We start from the raw sequence: 7,339 nt of genomic DNA on the forward strand, positions 1-7,339 counted from the left end.
CTTAGGACCTTTAATTTCTCTGCTCACTCGGTTTTTCTCTTTCATTACCAAATCTTTAAGGAATACCCACCACAGAAGTAGTGCCTTCCCAAGAATGTCACCTTTGGTCATGTGTACTTCCCAGCCTCTTTCTTAAAACAACAAGCAAACAAAATACAGCCTTACCGAGGTATATTTCCCATATGATAAAATTCAGCCTTTTAAAGCATGCAGTTCAGTGACTTTCAGTATAGCCACTGAGACTTCCAACCATCCCCACAATCTAATTTTAGAATATTTCCATCAAATATTTTCATGTATATTCACTAGGATTTACCTCCCAGTCCTCTCCATCCCCTTATCCCTAGGCAACCACAAATCTATTTTCTGTGTTATAGAGCTGCTTGTTCTGAAAATTTCATTAAAACAGAACCATACAGCACGTGGTCCTTTGTAATGGTTCTTTCAACTTGTCATGGGGTTTCCAAGGTTCATCTATGTGGTGGCACATGTCAATACCTCACTCCTTTTAATGGCCAAATAATATTCCACTGCATGGATATATCAACCCTCTTTCTTTCACTTTTTTTGGAAACATCATTGACATAACATACTCGTTTCAGTGGTACAACATAATGATTAGTTTGTATACATAGTGAAGGGCTCACCACAATGTCTAGTTAACATCCAAGACCACATAGCTGCAGATTAATTTTGTTGTGATGAAAACTTTTTTAAAAGATGTTTTAACGTATTCATTTCCTGTTGACTGTGCGGGTCTTCGTTGCTGTGTGGGCTCTCTAGCTGCAGCAAGCAGATGCCACTCTCTAGCCGTGGTCCGCCGGCTGCCCACTGCAGTGGCTGCTCTCGTTGCAGAGCACAGGCTCTAGGGTGCGTGGACTTTAGTAGCTGCAGCCTGGACTCAGTAGTTGTGGCACATGGGCTCAGTTGCCCCATGGCATGTGGCATCTTCCCGGACCAGGGATCGAACCCATGTGTGCCACATTGGCAGGTGGATTCCTTACCCCTGGACCACCGGGGAAATCTATGATGAAAACTTTTAAGATTTATTCTGTTAACGATACTTTCAGACATACAGTGCAGTCATACAGTCACCCTGCTGTCCTCTCTCCCTCTCTCTCTTTAGTCGCTCAGTCGTGTCTGACTCTTGAGACCCCGTGGACTGTAGCCCGCCAGGCTCCTCTGTCCGTGGGATGCTCCAGGCAAGAAGACTGGAGTGGGCTGCCATGCCCTCCTCCAGATGCTGTGCTCTACGTCCCCGTGACTTACTTATTTTATAAGTGGAATTTCGTACTTTTTAATTCTCCTTACCTGTTCGCCTGCTCCCCACTTCCCACCTCAGCAACACCCGTCTGCCTCTGTATCTACAAGGCCGTCTGTGTTTAGAGCTCCCATGGTGAGACCGCGTGCGCTTGTCTTTCTCTGACTTGCTCGCTCAGCACAGGCCTCCGCGCTCCTCCCGTGTTGCGGCAAACGGCAACCCCCTTCCCTTTGATCTCCCAGTTCAGTGCTCAGAGTCACCGGGCCTCTGACCTGTTCTCAGTATCTCTGCCTTTGAAGAGGGATTATCTCTTTTGTGGGGAGATGTAATCTGTGTCTCACCGTAGCTAGTCCTAACTGCCTTATCTTCTTTACCAATAAGGCCAGTATCTGAGGACTTTGCAGGTCTGTTTACTGGGCTGTAGCCTGCCAGACTCCCTGTCCATGAAATTTCCAGGCAAGAGTACTTAAACGTGTTGCCATTTGCTCCTCCGGGGGATCTTCCTGACGCAGGGATCGCACTTGCGTCTCTTGCGCCTCCCGCACTGGCAGGCGGATTCTTCACCACTGCGCCGCCTGGGAAGTCCGACTGACGCTGAACCTGTGTTTCACCATAGCTGGTGCTGCCTGACGTGTCCTCTTACCCATGATGCCAGCATCTGAAGATCCTGCAGGTCTGTTTATAGGGACTATTCTCCCCCCGGCCAGTTCTCAGTGTTAGGGGCTTGACTCTGTATAGAGGCCTGTGCTTCCGCTTTATTTTTCACTCTGAACTGCTCTCTTTGTTCTGGAACGTAGCCTGTGGGAACCCTTGCCGCTTTACCCTGAGGGTGTAGCCTTCCAGCTCACCGGGGGCCTGAGCTGAGTCTTCCGAAGCCCCCACAGCCCTGCAGTCCGCACGGCAGAAGTCAGGGCCCCGGCTCTCAGCGGGCTCTCCAGGGTGAAAGCTATTAGTACTCGTTTACTTTCCCGGGTTCCTGGTTCCACTTCATTTGAGGGCTTAGCTTATTCCTCCTTTTCATTAAGTTAACTGGAAGTTCATTTAAAAGATGATTTTATTTCAAATTCAGCGTTTCAGTTGTTTCACTTACGAGACTCGTTCTAGTATATAATTCAGCACACTGCCAGGCACAGAAATCCTCAGTAAACCTCATTCTCCTGATCTTTAAAGATATTTTCAGTTCCCCTTCTTACCCTTGCTCAGCCATGTATAATTTATATGTGTATTAAGACAGTTGCCAGTCCTGACTTCTTCATAGTTTTGACATGACCAGGTCTTTCTTGCTTCCGTCCATTGGGTCTTATTTCCTGGTATACTTTAAAATTTGTACCTGGTTTTCTTCAGAAAGTTGTTTGGGAGAATTATCTGAGCAAATTTTCAGTTTACATTTCCCTATGCCCAGCATGAAGCCTCAGAAAGTTAAGATCTCTTTCCTGAGACAGGATTTTTTTCCCCTTAATTTCCTCTCGTTCCAGTCTAGTCTGCTGGACTCTTGCATGTACGTCTGGGTCTCCAGTTAAACTCTCCCTGAGAGTCTGGGCTTGGTCTCTCTCTCTCTCCCCCCAAGTCTCTCTCATGTGCTTGTCAAAACACAGGCCAATTTGTAGTGACATGGATTGTCACACTGAATGAAGAAGTATGTCAGACAGAGAAGGAGAAATATCATATGACATCTCTTACATGCATAATCTAAAAAGAAATGATACGAATGAGCATGCTTACAAAACAGAAAGAGACTCACAGACTTACAGAGAGAATTCATGGTTGCCAGGGAAAGGGTGGATGGGGGGAGGGATAGTTAGGAAGTTTGGGGAGGACATATACATACTGGGGTGCCTGTTTGAAAGGGATGACCACGGACCTACCGTATAACGCAGGGAGCTCTGCGCAGGGTTACCTGGCAGCCTGGATGGGAGGAGAGTTTGGGGGAGAATGGATACATGTAAATGTATGGCTCAGTCCATCTGCTGTTCACCTTAAACCATCACAATCTTCTTAACTGGTTATACTCTAGTACAAAATAAAAAGTTGCAAAAAAAAAAAAAGCAGGCCAATATTATTAGAGTTCAGCAAATTCTCCAATGTGAAGGTCATATTCAGGGCTGCCTTTACTCTCAGGATTCCTGATTGTTCTTTACATATGAAGATTGGAGATTTTCTTTTCTTTCCTTGCCTGCTCATAAGTGTATTTAAAAATATTTTCTAAAACCATCTTGTCCGATGTCTTTAGTTGTTTTACAGTGGTGGATACATCTATGCCATTCAATCTGCCATAATAACAGAAAAGCAATCTTTTTAACTTGACTTCCCTCGTGGCTCAGCTGGTAAAGAATCCTCCTGCAATGTGGGAGACCTCGGTTCAATCCCTGGGTTGGGAAGATGCCCTGGAGAAGGGTAAGGTTACCCACTCCAGTATTCTGGCCTGGGTTGCAAAGAGTCGGACACGACTGAGTGACTTTCACTTTCAATCTTTTCGATACACTTCAGAATTCAAATGATCACTTCTTTTCTTCGTATTTTAGCTCTCCCAGGTCAGCATAGTAGCATGGAAATCCCCTTGTTCATTCAACTATTGACGTTAGGTTCTAAAAACAGAAACCCAGAAAACAAATTCTAGACTAAACTGCCTATGGTGTTTTCCGTGGCAGGCAAGTTATGTCAAAGTGTAAAGTTATGCTTCTCTCCACCTCCCTGTTTTCATCATCTGGAATCGCCTAGGCACCTGGAGAGTTTGTAGTCTGTGACAAAGCGGTCATTGTTCTACTTGCAATGTTGTGTGTGAGAAAAATCTTTTCCTGACCTTGTATTTAGTCCCATCCCCTCCAGACTGCAGTCTGAAATTCTGAAAGAGTCTGCAAGGGTCAAATACTGGGAAATTGAAGGTTATATGGACATAAAAATTAATACATTAAGGGCCTTGTGAAGTCATTGCTGGTGTAAGAAAGGAGAGTCAACAGTCAAGACAAAGAAACCGCAGGATTTGCATGGCACTGAGCCAGTGCTGGATCTAGATGGACTGACTCACTGGAAACCCTGCTGAATAACGTGAAATTCATTTCCCTGGCATAGTCTAGAAACTTCTAGTCAACAGGTCACTAGGCCACCAGACCCTTAATTAACCATGCCAGTGGGAAAGCATTCCCTTTTTCTTACACCTCTTAGGAGCACCTTTGATTTCCTTGTTCCTCAGACTGTAAACCAAAGGATTCAACGTGGGGATCGCCACTGTATAGAAGACTGAAGCCATCTTGTCATAGCCCAGAGAATTACCAGCTCTGGGCTGCATACGGATGAAGAGACCCAATCCAAAGAAAAAAGTCGCTGCTGTCAGGTGAGAAGCACAGGCGCTGAAGGTCTTGGCCTGCCTTCAACACAGCTGATCTTCAGGATGGTGGCGATGACATAACCATAAGATATCGTGATGATTAAGACGGAGGTCATGCCAAAAATCACTGCTATCATGAATTTTATCACTCGTAGGAAGAAGGTTTCGGAGCAGGAGAGGACTAATAATTGAGGCAGGTCACAGAAGAAGTGATGGATAACATTTGGTCCACAGAAATTGAGCTGAAGTAAAGCACACAGTTGGATCAGTGAGCCGAAGAACCCAAGTGTGTAGGCAGCAAGCACCATCTGCACGCAGAGAGTGGGAGACATGGTGGCTGCATAGAGCTGAGGACTGCAAATGGCGACGCAGCGGTCGTACGCCATGGCTGCCAGCAGACAGCACGCGGTCAGACCCAGGCCAGAGAAAAAGGAGTACTGCATGGTGGACCCCGAAAAGGAGATGACTTCGGGCTTCCTGAAGAAGTCTGAGAGCATTTTGGGGGTTATGGAAGTGACATAGCAGAGATCTAAGAAAGATAAGTTGCTGATGAAGAAGTACATGGGTGTACATAGGTGGGAGTCCATCCTGATCCAGATGATCAGACCCAGGTTCCAGGCCACTGTCAAGAGGTAAGTCCCCATGAACACGGTAAAGAGAGCAATCTTGAACTTGGGAGAATCTGAAAACCCCAAGAGGATAAATTTGGTGACTGTTGCATTGTTCCTTCCTGCAGCCGCTGTCTTCAAGTTTGTTCAAACTGCAGAAAGATTCTTGGGTTAAAGATTGTCTGTTTTAATATCATGAAACATACTTGATTTGGATAAAGTTTCATATTTTTCAACAAAAATTATTCATAGTCAATATAAGAAACTATAAAATTAGTTAGAAAAACATTGAGGACCCCATTGCTCAGCACACATGATAGTTTGTGATATATTTTTGCAATTTTTTCTGCACATACATGTGTGTGCACATAAACACACAGATGTTGCCAAACTGTTGTCTGAAAATTGGTACTAGTTTACACAAATTCAAGATTTTATGATAAAATATCTTACCATCCCATTCAACACTGCCCATAATTGTTTAGCTTTACTCTTTGACAATCTTGCAGGTTAAAAAAAAAACTTTTTCATTGTTTTTATTTGCATTTACTTTATTGACTTGCCTGTATATATGTTTTACCCATTTGTTTAGTAGGTTATTATTGTTTTGTAGGAGCTTTTAACATGTCAAGGATCATAATTCTTTCTCCCTCATATATTTTGCTAAGTCTTTTCCAAGCGTATCATTTAATATCAATTTTTTTATGTTGGATTTTGCTATATGGATTTCTTTTATTTTTAGGTGCTCAATTGTGGCTCAGACAGTAATGGATCAGCCTTCAATGCAGGGGATCTGAGTTCACCTTCTTGGTTGGGAAGATCCCCTGGAGAAGGAAATGGCAACCCACTCTAGTATTCTTGCCTGGAGAATCCCATGGACAGAGGAGCCTGGTGCGCTACAATCCATGAAATTGCAGAGTCGAACACAACTGAGCGACTAACACTTTCACTTTTTTCACTCAATTTTCTATGATATTTATGGTACCTGGCTTTGGTATTATACAAAAAAATATTGCTTTACACAATCCAAAAGCCTTTTTAATATTTTCTTTGAATTCACTTGTATTTTTATATTTGCATTTAAAATTTCTGGAGTATTTTAGTACATAGTGTCAAGCATAATTATGAGATAATTTTGGTTTTGTTTTTCCAAACTCTCCCAACACAATTAACTGAATGATTTCTGCACTGATTAAAGTCTCTTCCATCATGAAGTTGTTTATAGAGTCGCTGTTCTGCCCAATTTTTAAGCTAACAGTCCATGTACTATGTGTCCAGTCCTGCACATTTTATAACTACTTATGACTATATTTTATTTAAAATAATAGAATATTATTTTAAGTGGTAAGAAAAACATTCTTCACTTTTTCACACTGAGATCGTTTTGATAGTCTTCATAGTTATGTCTTCAAAAGATCTTTATGATAAACTCAAGTAAATAAAATGACATTTTTACTGCATTTCATTATTACATTAACTTCGCTAAGTTGTTCTATAAATAACCAAAAACACACTGACAATCTTAGTAAGTACGGGAGCAATAGTCACGGTAGGAAAACACGCTGAAAGAAAAGTAACCTAATATTCTAAGACATTGTTTTTATTCCTGAAAGAGGGTCATTTGAATACTAGGAAAGGGAAAATCGTATTGACTCAATACCGTCCATCAATGTCCCCAATGAGATCACAAGATCCAGACTATGTCCCTACAGTAAGACCTGAATCATAAGTTGATGTCTTTGGAACACCTTCAGGAGAGATCGAACGAGTGCATAAGCTACATTTATAACATATTTATATCTCAAGAAGTTAAACAAAGGTTTCTTTGGGAACGCTAGTTACTGCAGTATTTCTATGGTCTATTTTGTCATCTTTGTTCTGAAAGAGACTTGTACTCTGGAGATCTCGAGGCTGTAAGATTATGTCTGAAATTTTAGAAAATAATTTCAGTGAAGGTGACTGGTTTTCTGTCTTGTTTCAATTTTATTTTTAATTAATTCGTATTGAAGCATAATTGCTTCTCCATGTTGCATTAGTTTTACTGAACAGCAAAGTGGACCAGTTATCCATGTACATATATCCCCTCTTTTCCTTCCCATTAGGTCACCACAGAGCAATGAGTGGAGTTCCCTGTGCTACACAGTA

The 7,339-nt window shown here is 42.4% G+C and overlaps 1 pseudogene; it reads right to left on the reverse strand.

Moving 5' to 3' along the window:
- Positions 1–4,376: 4,376 nt before the first annotated feature.
- On the reverse strand, positions 4,377–5,669 carry LOC145525304 (olfactory receptor 5AN6-like; annotated as a pseudogene).
- Between the last annotated feature and the right edge of the window lie 1,670 nt (positions 5,670–7,339).

The sequence above is a fragment of the Giraffa tippelskirchi genome, chromosome 11 (assembly GCF_054371585.1).
Source record: "Giraffa tippelskirchi isolate mGirTip1 chromosome 11, T2T-mGirTip1v1.2.pri, whole genome shotgun sequence".
Classification (NCBI taxonomy): domain Eukaryota; kingdom Metazoa; phylum Chordata; class Mammalia; order Artiodactyla; family Giraffidae; genus Giraffa; species Giraffa tippelskirchi.